Here is a 12637-nt window from a genome sequence, read left to right on the forward strand (position 1 = left end):
ATTGCAAGAAAAAAGTCAGAATTGCGAGATATAAACTCGAAATTGTGAGAAAAAAAGTCACAATTGCAGGAAAAAGTCACAATTGCGAAATATAATATCACAATTGCGTGAAAAATCAGAACTGCAACATAAACTAGCAATTGCGAGAAAAAGTCTGAATTTTTCATAGTCAGAAAGTTCTTCAGAATTGTGGCTATATCTTGCAATTCTGACATTTTTATTGCAATTGCGAGTTTGTATCTTATAATTCTGAAAAAAAAAATCAAAACTGCGAGATGTACATTTACCTTTTTTATTTTTTTCATTTTCTTGCCAATATAATGTGACAAGTGTCAACATATTAAATATGTTCAAACATATTTTTGACGTCAAGATTTTAAGGTTTATGTTTAAACACATAAATATTCAGTGGAGTAAAAAAAGTGTGACAACTAGCCCCGGTCTCTCATTCTCTTAAGGCTGTACATAAACTTGTGTGAGGCTTTGACCAGCTGACACAGATAAGAGTAGCAATACTGAGGAAACTCGTGAGACGATTCCCATACTGATCCTGCAGTCACTGCGTTTGCTCACAGGAAAGAGTAAACGATGGAAAGCTCAACTTCCTTCCTCCTCTACAGTCCTGCCAAGAAAAGACCACCGGCCAATGAAAACACAACAGCCTTCAGTGGAAGAGCATGAAGCTGACCGTCTTCTGTGGTCATGTTCCTCACCTCTGAAAGACAAATGCATCGCTCCAATTCTAGATGAGTCACAAAATTACATTTCAAGCACTTTCACAGCATTTGAGTATTCTGACTATTTTCTACCTGCTTTGAAATAACCATAACTCACAACCTCAAGAAGCATATTGCTTTAATAAATAAACTATGTAAGATGTCAGCGACACTTTCTGACAGACATAATTCAAGATCTCCATCTAAATGTTAAAGTTTTAATAATAAAGCAATCTTGTGATAGTGAATTAGATGCATGACTAAACTTATATAACACTTAGAATCATGAATATTTAACAATAAAGACTAAGCAATATCAGCCTATTAAGGGAAACTTAATTAAAAACTGCTCCCTTAACAAAACCATTGTGGTTCAGAATGCAATTCTCGTTAAATAGTCTGGGAACAGAGTTGATTTTACATGCACTGTGCCATAATTTCTTCCAGAACAATTTCCCAAAGCAATTAACATTAGTGTCATAATGAGAAATCCACCGAAAACAAAAGGGAACAGACAGACACACTAAGAAAGCCTGTTTTAACCAAATGAATCTGCATTCAGAAAACTTATTCCCTCAGCTTGCACTGTAAAATAAAGGCAGATCTGGGCTAGTTTCACATGATCGCAGTAATTTTGAGTTTTGTTTAATCTGTATTGTTTGATCAATGACCATTTTGTACTTTGTAATAGTTTTATTGTTTACACTTCGTTGAAAAACCCAACAATATGCTGTTTAATGTTACGTCCCCATTGTGACAACATACCCCGGTCTCCTTCAGTATTCACTTCCTATGTCACGCTGACCTCTGCTGGTCAGCAGCTGAACAGCACAAACTCACCTCTAACCGTCCACCACTACTAAACACCTGTCAATCTTAAGACTTCGTATTTATGGAAAATAACATCCAGCTGCTGAGTTACATGAGTTTGGTTACTTACTGGGTTTCCTCGCAGATGATTCTTGGTCGTCAGTTATTGATTATCCTCAGGTATTGATTGCCTTTAGGTATAATTGTCCTCGGATATTGATTTTCCTCAGGTATTGATTGATGATGATGGGCTAGTTTTGTGTTAGGCTACACTAGAACTTGATTATGTTTTAAATAAAAAAATATATACCACTGTAGTCCAAGTTAAAGAACAAAAAGATAAAAAGCAAAGAAAACAAGACGACATTTAAACCAAAAGACGGTTGACGTCGATGTTTGGCGTCCTCAGGTAACTGGCGCGAGCCGACCGACCGTTGAATTGCGCGCGCGCGGTCACGTGACGTGACGCAACGCTGTTCAATGTGCTCCTTTGCGCTGAATGGGCTAGGGCTGCGTTCCACTCCAGTTTTAGACACGCACTCGCGAACTGCCCTAAAAACTTTGGCTGCGTCCGAAATCGCATACTACATGAGTAGGTACTACATTTGAATTTGAACGTACGTTCCCGACCGTTAAAAAAAGTACGTTCTATGAATATGGGTAGTATGAATGGAATTCGAACGTACTACATCCGCCATGTTAATGTTGTCACGTGTCATCCGTCGTCACAACAGCGCGAAAATTTAAAGGGCCAGCTCTACTCCGCTTTCATCAGCAATGTTTTTATTAATGCTTACCGCTTTCACCGGTGTTTTAACATCGATTCAATCAACAGCTCAAAGGAGGCGTCGGTCAGCTGCTCGCAGATCACGCTTTCGTCAACAGCTTGTTAAATATGTCAAAGTATAATCACCTATTTAGCTAGCAAATTTTACCTCAGAATAAAAACTTTTATTTCTCATAAATCTGACATCTGTGAACATCACGACAGAGGCTGATTTGGAGCAACGAAATTAAATAAAAATTTGTAATTTATTGTTAAAAATGAATGCATATATGTCCTCTGAAAATAATATTATGTAGACACTGTTTAAAATTCCTGCTTTAAAGTAGACAATCCTTGCAGGTGTCGTCAGACATGAGCTTCATCAATGGTTTTCTTTAAAAATGAAGACATTTTTTTGCACTTTCCAACATCCAGAACAACAAAACATTTTTCTCTTACATATATATATTTTTCTGCAATATGCGCGCGCAATAATGTGTCTGCTCCAGATAGACATACTTCACAGAGAGACTATTAAAGAGAGAGAAATACACAACATAGCCAGAGGACATAAATATTATATAATATTTAAACAATATATACTTTTATAAATAAATACATTTGTGTGTTTATAATAATAAATAGTATATAGGGGAAAAAAGTAAATTGCGGGATAAATTGCAATATAACGAGTATATAATTCTGTTTTTCTTTGTAAGAAATGTGAGATATAAACATATTCTTAAAAAAAAAAACTATTTCGTGGCTTCCACAAAACTGCAACCAGGTAGCATAAGAAAACTACGCTGTTTGCAAACTGCTATAATCACCCATTTAGCCTTTTACCTCAGAATGTTGCTGACAGAGGCTGATTTGGAGCCGTTAAGTTTTATTGTTAAAAATGAATGCTAATCTCATTAAACAGCTTAACAACGAACAATATATATATAAATAAATACAATAATAATAAATAGTCTCCGTTAAATAAAACAGTTAACAACGTTAACAAGCTGATGTAACTCGATCTGTTCATTAGCTTGATGTGCTGTCAGTAATAATGATTAAACATCTTTTTACAGCCGACTCTCAAAATCTTCTCATCGATTTACATTGTTTAAACTTTCAATAAGTCAGCCGTTTACTTACATTATGTTAAACAAGTGCAATTTAACCACAATAAACACAGTTTTTCCCTGAGATACTTAAAGGGATAGTTCACCCAAAAATGAAAATTTGATGTTTATCTGCTTACCCCCAGTGCATCCAAGATGTAGGTGAATTTGTTTCTTCAGTCGAACGCAAATTATGATTTTTAACTGCAACCGCTGCCGTCTGTCAGTCAAATAATAGCAGTGGATAGGAACTTCAACTATAACAGTAAATAAAACTTGCTAAGACAAATCCAAATTAAACCCTGCGGCTCATGACGACACATTGATGTCTTAAGACACGAAACGATCGGTTTGTGTGAGAAACCGAACAGTATTTATATCATTTTTTACCTCTAAAACACCACTATGTCCAACTTCGTTCAGCTTCCTGTTAGTGAGGTCAAAAAACGCGTTCTGACGACGGAAGTGATGTCTCGCCCATATACTTCAATGAGCGCGAGACATCACTTCCGTTGTCAGAGCGCGATCAGACCTCACACACCGGAAGCTGAACGGAGTTGGACATAGTGGTGTATTAGAGGTAAAAAATGATATAAATACTGTTCGGTTTCTCGCACAAACCGATCGTTTCGTGTCTTAAGACATCAATGTGTCGTCATGAGCCGCAGGGTTTAATTTGGATTTGTCTTAGCAAGTTTTATTTACTGTTATAGTTGAAGTTCCTATCCACTGCTATTATTTGACTGACAGACGGCAGCGGTTGCAGTTAAAAATCATAATTTGCGTTCGACTGAAGAAAAAAAGTCACCTACATCTTGGATGCCCTGGGGGTAAGCAGATAAACATCAAATTTTCATTTTTGGGTGAACTATCCCTTTAAGGACTTGAAAAGAGCTGCATCGCTGCTTTCCGCCATTTTCGAATATGAAGAATCCTCTCCTGTGGCATCACGGGATAGCGCAGCGTCCATCGTATGCCTACTACAGAATTCGGGCGGAAGCAGTAGGTCATCCGGGTACTTCTCACCTACTGTTTTTCGAATACTATGAATTCGGACATACTACTCGCCTCGCATACTGTTTTTCGCATACTATATAGTAGGGAAGTATGCAATTTCGGATGCAGCTTTCCCCTCGGGGGAATCCCTGCCGCGATTTTGAAGTGCGTTACACTTCGTGTAGTGGACGAGGGAAGTTTATATGGACAGACCCTCGCTACCCCAGTCTACTTCATATGTACACTTCAGGCAGCTCCATAACCCACAATGCCACACGATTGTGACGTCACCGTATATCACGTTTAATTTACCCCACCACAAACAACTCTATGATATATGAATTATTTTTTTAAACATTTAAAACACATATATACATATAGAATGCTGCTTTAAACAATTTTGAAAGGGGAAAAAAAATAATAAAGCAACTCCATAGCAGATTCCAAGTGATCAAGGGCTTAGGAGTTCCAATTCAGCCCATTGCAAGGGTTCTGCCAGTAGTGGGCACTCATGCAACGTAAGCAATGACGTACATCCGAGTTAACGAGACTGAGGGAAGTTAGCGAGGGAAGGGCATTCAGAAAACGAACTGGAACGCAGCCTAGATCAAAGAGCGTAGAACCCAAGAGACAACACTCTGATACTTTTTGGGTAACAGCCACTAGGTGGCGCTCCAGTAGCGCAGCCGCCATTGTGGGGTGAAAATACTAACTGGACCATTGAATCCTTCACATCTTACGCACCCAAATTTGGCGAATTTCACTGCCAAATCAGAAGCGCAATAAAACAGTTTTTTAAATTAAGTCACCAGTAAATTGTATGGCTCCTACAGTAAATGTTGAATTGTCTTATATATGTTTTATTTTACCAGTTGTGGAATCCAACCATTCATCCATCTGAGGTAACGTAGTTAGCCTACTTTATTGAGTATTTCCATTTTATGCAACTTTTAGACACATTTATTAATAGTAAATTAATAATTAATAAATTTAAGATCATCATGTTTGCAGTGAACAATATATTTCAGACCTTGTGGAGTAATAGTAATAATATCTAGGTCTGAATATATTGTACGTGTTAATGGATCACGCTACAAACATAATGATCTTATAATTCATGATGCATTGCTGTGTCCGCTATGGCATAATTCACACTTTTGGACACTTCTTTTGCTTTAACGGACATTAGACAACACTGCAAAATCAAGCTGTTATATTCATATTGTCCAACATTCCCAATTTTTCTGATGCATGTCCTTAATTTAATTTCATATGTTGGTAATAATTCAGTGTTTATAAGCCTTTTGAAGAATTTGAACCCAAACTGACTGGGTTTCTAGAGAGCAAAGGTTTTGTGAAAAAAGTGGAAGACTTAAACACAAAGTCTGTAAAATAAACTGTTAAAAGAATTTGATGATCACTAGTGATAGTATTTTATTCTGTGTTGTCATCATTCAGGTTGGATTTCAGCTTTAATGTACTTTTTTTTTAACAAAGCCGCTGATATTACCATAGAAACTAGTGGACTGCGACTCGCTTTCACCCCAGAATGGCGGAAACGCAGAGCCGCTGCTGGGCGACGGTGTTGCAATGGAACGTTCTATTGAGTGTCGCTTCTTGTTAGTGTATATTCTTTGACTATATGCTCAGTTACTTCCTGGTTGTGGTTAAGCCAGCTCGGGCATTTCCGATAAACTGTTAGCTGTTCATTCTGTAGTCGCTGTACATCGACTCAAAACCATCAATGGTTGACTTTTTAATGTTGTATTCATATTTTAATGCAGTTATCACATTTACCTAATTTGCAAATAAACCAGTTTTATTGATTGCAATAAAGACGAAGCTATTGGGACCGTTTAAATAGCTGTATCTGTAATTAGACATGCACACGCATTATTTTCCAGCACTTCAAATGTTATGTTACAAACATTACTTGTTTATCCTTCTGAGATTGTCCCCATTGTAAAACCGAATGTTTAAAAATGTAGGAAATTCAACATTTGATAGAAGACACTTATTTAAAAATAAAAAAAAGACAATAATTACCACTTTAACCAGCAGGTGGCGGCAAAGTAGCATTTATTTGCGCATATATCAGCCATTTCCTCTAATTGTTTTTCACTTCGTTTTTGACTAAATATTAAACATTATGAAATAACTAGGTTTAAAAATACATTTTGTCAATGTGAAATATGAAATACTCAAAAAATCTCATGAAAAACAATAACTTTTCTTGTGAATGAATGACACAGAAAGCGAGTGCTGCTCTCTCTTTATCAGTGCAGCACAAGATCAATGATTTCAGCACACTTGTGAAAACACACATTTTTATTCAATTAATCTAACTAAAGTGCACAATAAATATTTAATTTTTGAAGCTTTTTTTCACATAAAAGTGTGAAAACTGATAGTTGAATTGAATTTAGCCGAGGAGGAACACTGAGGTACATCTTTATTTATTTATTTTTTAAGCTGTCTTACGCTTGAATGACTAAATTAATGCTCTGCCTGACTATTTAAGTGACTATATTCTGATTATAAACTAAGTATTACACTACTGATGCTCAACACACCAGCACATGACTCTCACCGGAAGTTTTCCAGCAGGCTTATATTAATGCGGAAGTTCTAAAGAACGCTCTGTGCATATAGTCCATTGCATTAAAAAAATATCATTTTCAGTGTGTTGTTCCTTATGGAATTTCTTCAGTAACAGTTGACAAGCCTTATCTGTCCGTTACAACATAAATAGTAGGCCTACACAGCATACCTCAAACATGAATTTGCTAAAAAAAATGATCATCTAAGATCATCTGCGTGACATAAATTATGTCACTGACACAATTTCATGTGCTTCAGTAATTTTTTTATGTTTAGACGAAAAGGATTTTGAATTAATCGCATACATTAATGTTAAAAGCCCTAAAAAGCACTTAACTTAATTTTGAATTTAAAAAAATACATTTCTCTAGTAAATGTATCTTGATTAAAGAATGATATTTGTACTAGAAAACGAGACAAAAAAAACGGAAGAAGTGAAAATAACTTCAGTGGATACTTAAGTCCTACTTAAGTGGGTGAAAGCACCTCCTATATGCAACTAATTGCATTTAATATTAATTTAACATTTGTGACTCTGGACCACAAAACCAGTTGCACAGGTATATTTGTAGCAATAGCCAACAATACATTGAATTCTTTTATGCCAAAAATCATTAGGGTATTAAGCAAGATCATGTTCCATGAAGATATTTAGTAAATTTCATACTGTGAATATATCAAAAATGTTTTTTTGTGAGTGGATATGCATTGCTAAAGACTTCATTTGGACAACTTTAAAGGATTAGTTCACTTTCAAATTAAAATTTCCTGATAATTTACTCACCCTCATGTTTCTTCAGTCGAAAAGAAATGAAGGTTTTTGATGAAAACAATGGAGCCAAACGGTTGAAGGTCCAAATGTCACTTTCAGTGCAGCTTCAAAGAGCTCTACATGATCCCAGACGAGGAATAAGAGTCTTATCTAGAGAAACCATCGCTCATTTTCTAAAAAAAAAAATTAAAATTATATACATTTTAACCATAAATGCTCATCTTGAACTAGCTCTCTTCTTCTTCTCTATTTGAATTCCAGCAGTGTAGACACTGCTAAGTGTATTACTGCCCTCCTCAGGTCAGAGTTTGAACTAAGTTGTCATATACAATACGCTATTGCAAGTCTATAACAATCAGTTCAAACTTTGACCTGTGGAGGGCAGTAATACACTTAGCAGTGTCTACACTGCTGGAATTCAAATAGAAAAGAAGAAGAGAGCTAGTTCAAGATGAGCATTTATGGTTAAAATGTATATAATTTTAATTTTTTTTTTAGAAAATGAGCGATGGTTTCTCTAGATAAGACTCTTATTCCTCATCTGGGATCATGTAGAGCTCTTTGAAGCTGCACTGAAACCGACATTTGGACCTTCAACCCGTTGAACCCCAGTGAAGTCCACTACACAGTAAATTTTGCAGTGTTAAATGAACTCTATAAGAGTCGAATTTAACACTCGGCCCGAGTGTATTTGGTCCCACTCAGAATTGGTGATAAATTGACTCTCGTCATAGTGTTAAATTTTCAGAGTTAAATTAACTCTATTTTGAGTAAAAATGTAACACTGCTCAACACTTAATAGTGTTACTAGAGTTTAACACTAGGGGAAAATTAACTCTGTTTGGTGTTACTAGAGTTTAACACTAGCGGAAAATTAACTCAGATTAGTGTTAATATTTCACTTATGTAGAGTTTATTTACATTTGTAATAGTGAAAAATTCTCAAATTTCAAAACCCAATTGGTGTTTTCAAAACAGAAAAGAAAACAAGTTCAACGACATCACATTTAAAACATTTATTTAAACGTTGTCAGGCTCAAAAGACATACGCGTATATGCACAAAAATACATCACATCTGCATGAAATGACAATACATCACTGTATGCAGTACAGAATCTGTTGAACCACCTAGCTAAGCAGCCTTGCTCTAACCTCAGCAATACAAGGACTTCACTTTGCCAGCATCTTTGTTGTACACTTTCATTCTGACAACAAGAGTGTACATCTTGTGTAGAATAGTGTTATAAATGGTGCCCAAAACAAAGTGTGCCTTAAAATTAGTTCACCAAAAAATAAATTCTCTCCTTAACTTACCCTCATGTCATTCTAAACCTGTAAGGCTTTTGTTCATTTTCAGAACACAAATGAAGATATTTTTTGATGAAATCTGGGAGACTTCTGTCACTTCATTGACAGCCTACACAGCTACCACTTTCAAGGTGCAGAAAGGCAGTAAAGACATCATTAAAGTTACCCATGTGACTCTGTTGATTTAACTTCAGTTTTATGAAGCAACGCAAAACCGGACTTGCGTACATGAGAGCACCACGACGCATGAGTGATTTGCTGAAATGAAAGCAGTCGTTGTGTGAATGCGTGTATAAAGTTGAGGTTAAACCAACAGAGTAACATGGATTACTTTAATGTCTCATTACTACCTGTCGGGGCCTTGAATGTGCTAGTTGTGTAAACTGTCAACAGAGGGACAGAAAACTTTCAGATTTCATTAAAATATCTTCATTGTTGTTTCAAAGATGAACGAAGGTCTTACGGGTTTGGAACGGCATGAGGGAGAGTTAATGACAGAATTCTCATTTTTAGGTGAATTAAACCCATTAAACATAATCCCATTAAAACATTTCATCAAAAGGCAACAAAAGAAGAGGCTGACTTGCATGGAATGACATGCTGATCAAGAATGAAGAACTGGTGAACTGAATTCTCCGTTTCAACAGCCAGGTGATAGGACTGAGCACTTCCAGCGATGTCTTGAAGATGCTCCTCAATGCTTGTTTCACTCTGAGAAAACCAAGCAAATTGCACAGGACTAATGTTAAATAAAGAAAACTACAAGAAAATAATAATAAAAATAGTAATAAATAAAAACAAACCTTCTAGAAGACAAGATAATCCCCACTTGAGATGTAGACACCTTTTCTGGCCTTGACAAGACAATCCTTTTCCTGATGAACAACAAAAGCATTTTAAGATCAACACTGCTTGAATATTGCTATATGAAGTTAATCCTTAGTCACATTTAAAGGGTTAGTTCACCCCCAAAATGAAAATTCTCACCCTCATGTCGTTCCAAACCCATAAGACTTTTGTTCTTGTTTGGAACTGATATTTTTGATGACAGAATGCCGTCAGATTTCCTTCCATAGACTGCCTTTCCAACTGACACTTTGACGCTTCAAAAAGTTCATAAAGACATTGGAAAACTAATCCATATGAATTGGGGTTTAGATCAAATTGTCTGAAGAGACTTGATCGCTTATAATGAACAGATTTAATTTAGGTTTTTACTCACATGTAAACATTGATCAGCGAACATAAGCAGAAGCTCAACCGAACCTTAATAACACACAAAACCAAACCTCATCCGGAAGCTCAAACGCTGGTTATGCAGCACGTAACCAGCACAGTCCTTGTGCGTTATTCAGTTTCGGTTGAGCTTCTGCTTATGTTTGCTGATCAATGTTTACATGCGAGTAAAAACAAAAATTAAACCCGTTCATCATAACAAGCGACCGATTCTCATCAGAAAATTTGGACTAAACCGCTCAATTCATATGGATTAGTTTTACAATCTCTTTATGAACTTTTTAAAGCATCAAAGTGTCAGTTGCAAATACTGTCAATGGAAAGAAATCTGACAGCATTCTGTCATCAAAAAGATTTTTCTGTCATCAAGAAAATTTGTGATCTGAAGATGAACAAGTCTTAGAACGACATGAGGGTGAGTAATTAATGACAGAACTTTTCATTTTGGTTGAACTAACCCTTTAATGCAACACCATGGCAATAAAACTGCCATGAAAGATGACACAATGAAATTCTCATTTCATTTTGTACCTTCAAATGATACTCCTTGTTCTTTAGCAATGCCTCTCTGTATAGTTTTGATTCTCCATGTCAAGTATCTGGTGGCACGCTCACCAACATAGCAATGCTCCTTAGAAAGACAAAAGCACAGAAGAAAAAAAAGAAAAAAAAAAAAAAAAAAAAAAACTTAAATCCAAGAGCAAAATACACCATTTAAAACTTAAAAAGTGTGATACTTATGTGGGGGTGGGGGTCCACTGAGATACAGGAACACCACAATTACTCTGGGATATTTCTCATTCACATTCCTTGGTTGTGATGTACTGCAAAATAAAAAAATAAAAAAATGTGTATGTATATATATATATATATTTATACATATTCTTCTAAATGTTTAATCAAAGATCAAATTAATGTTGGATTTTTAAATTGATTTATTAGTTTCAACAGTAAGTTTTTTTTCTTTCCCCCTCAAATGTCAATTCAAAAGTAATAACGTGTTGCCCACCTTTTTTAGCTTCATCATCGAGCCTCATTCGTGTACTTGAAAACCGTTCTTCAATAATGAGTGTGTCCTGTGAGTCAGTGGAGTCAAAGGATGAAGACAGGGACTTGTTTGAGTGCACAGGAGAAGCTTGTTAATTAAAACAAAAAAGAGAACAAAATACGTTAGTTCAGCAATATGTGCCATGCCAATAACAGTCACTGCTAACAAAGAGTGAATTTCAATATGCTTTACTTGTATCAACCGCCGCTCTGCTCAAGTCAACTGATTGTTTATGTCTAACAATAATATAAAATAGTCGTTCGTGCTACCGTGATCATCGCAGAAGGTTAAAGTGACGAGAAACAAAAAAGCGGGTATTTTTAAATACCCATCGCCTTCTTCGTTGCGCAGTGTTGGGCCATGTTAACGCTATCCCACAGCGCCATCTAACTTACGTGGCTTCAATAAAAATACTATGGTGGCATTTGACAAATCGAATTTAGAATTAACTTCATCGTTACGTTTACATTATAAAATGTTGAAAACACCAGCCACAGCCCTACCTGCAAGATTTCGACCATCCAAACACATAAAAATGTGTCAGCTTACACCCTATTGTGACGTTAGATAATTAAACGTTAAAAAAAACTATAAACACATTAAACGGATACACCTAACTACAGCTGAAAATCAAATGAAGTAAGATTACTGACATAATCTAAACTTTATTACCACATTGTGACGAAAAAACACATTTCTCCAACATAGGCCTAGTGACTTGCAGCGAAGTTATTCAGTATTTCCGAGTTTAAACCAAGTTAAACCAGATCAGAAAACTACAACTGCATTATTATCAGCACAATTGTTAACATCAAATATTAAACTTACGTTTAATAAGTTAATTAAAAGAACTTACCTTTTAGTGCGAGGCAAAAGAAAATGGCGACGAGAGAACTTCCACTCAGGTCTTCAGAGTTGGCTTAAGGGCGGAGCTTAACAGAGTAAATTTAACGAAGCAGAATTCAACTCTGATTATTTTCACCAACACTAGGGGGTATTTTTCACTATTTGTTGTTAAATTAACTCCTTAAGAGTAAATGCAGATTAACACTGTTTGATTAACACTGTTGATTTTACTGTGTATATGGAGAAAAATCCTGGAATGTTTTCCTCAAAAACCTTCATTTCTCTTCCACTGAAGAAAGAAAGACATAAACATCTTGGATGACATGGAGCTGAGTAAATTATCAGGAAATTTTAATTTGAAAGTGAACTAATCCTTTAAAGACAATTTTCTCAATATTTCGATTTTTTTTTGCACTCTCAGATTC

At 35.7% G+C, this 12637-nt stretch overlaps 2 long non-coding RNA genes across 2 annotated transcripts; both read right to left on the reverse strand.

The window, feature by feature from the left end:
* Nucleotides 1–9205: 9205 nt before the first annotated feature.
* LOC125270843 lies at nt 9206–10950 on the reverse strand. The gene is made up of 3 exons (XR_007185479.1): nt 10850–10950; nt 9886–9957; nt 9206–9793 (listed from the first exon to the last, which is right to left on the reverse strand). It is a non-coding gene; the product is annotated as an uncharacterized LOC125270843 (long non-coding RNA).
* A 108-nt stretch (nt 10951–11058) lies between these two features.
* Nucleotides 11059–12283, reverse strand: LOC125270842. Its single transcript, XR_007185478.1, has 3 exons — nt 12223–12283; nt 11328–11453; nt 11059–11142 (listed from the first exon to the last, which is right to left on the reverse strand). It is a non-coding gene; the product is annotated as an uncharacterized LOC125270842 (long non-coding RNA).
* Between the last annotated feature and the right edge of the window lie 354 nt (nt 12284–12637).

Source organism: Megalobrama amblycephala, linkage group LG6 (assembly GCF_018812025.1).
Source record: "Megalobrama amblycephala isolate DHTTF-2021 linkage group LG6, ASM1881202v1, whole genome shotgun sequence".
NCBI lineage: Eukaryota > Metazoa > Chordata > Actinopteri > Cypriniformes > Xenocyprididae > Megalobrama > Megalobrama amblycephala.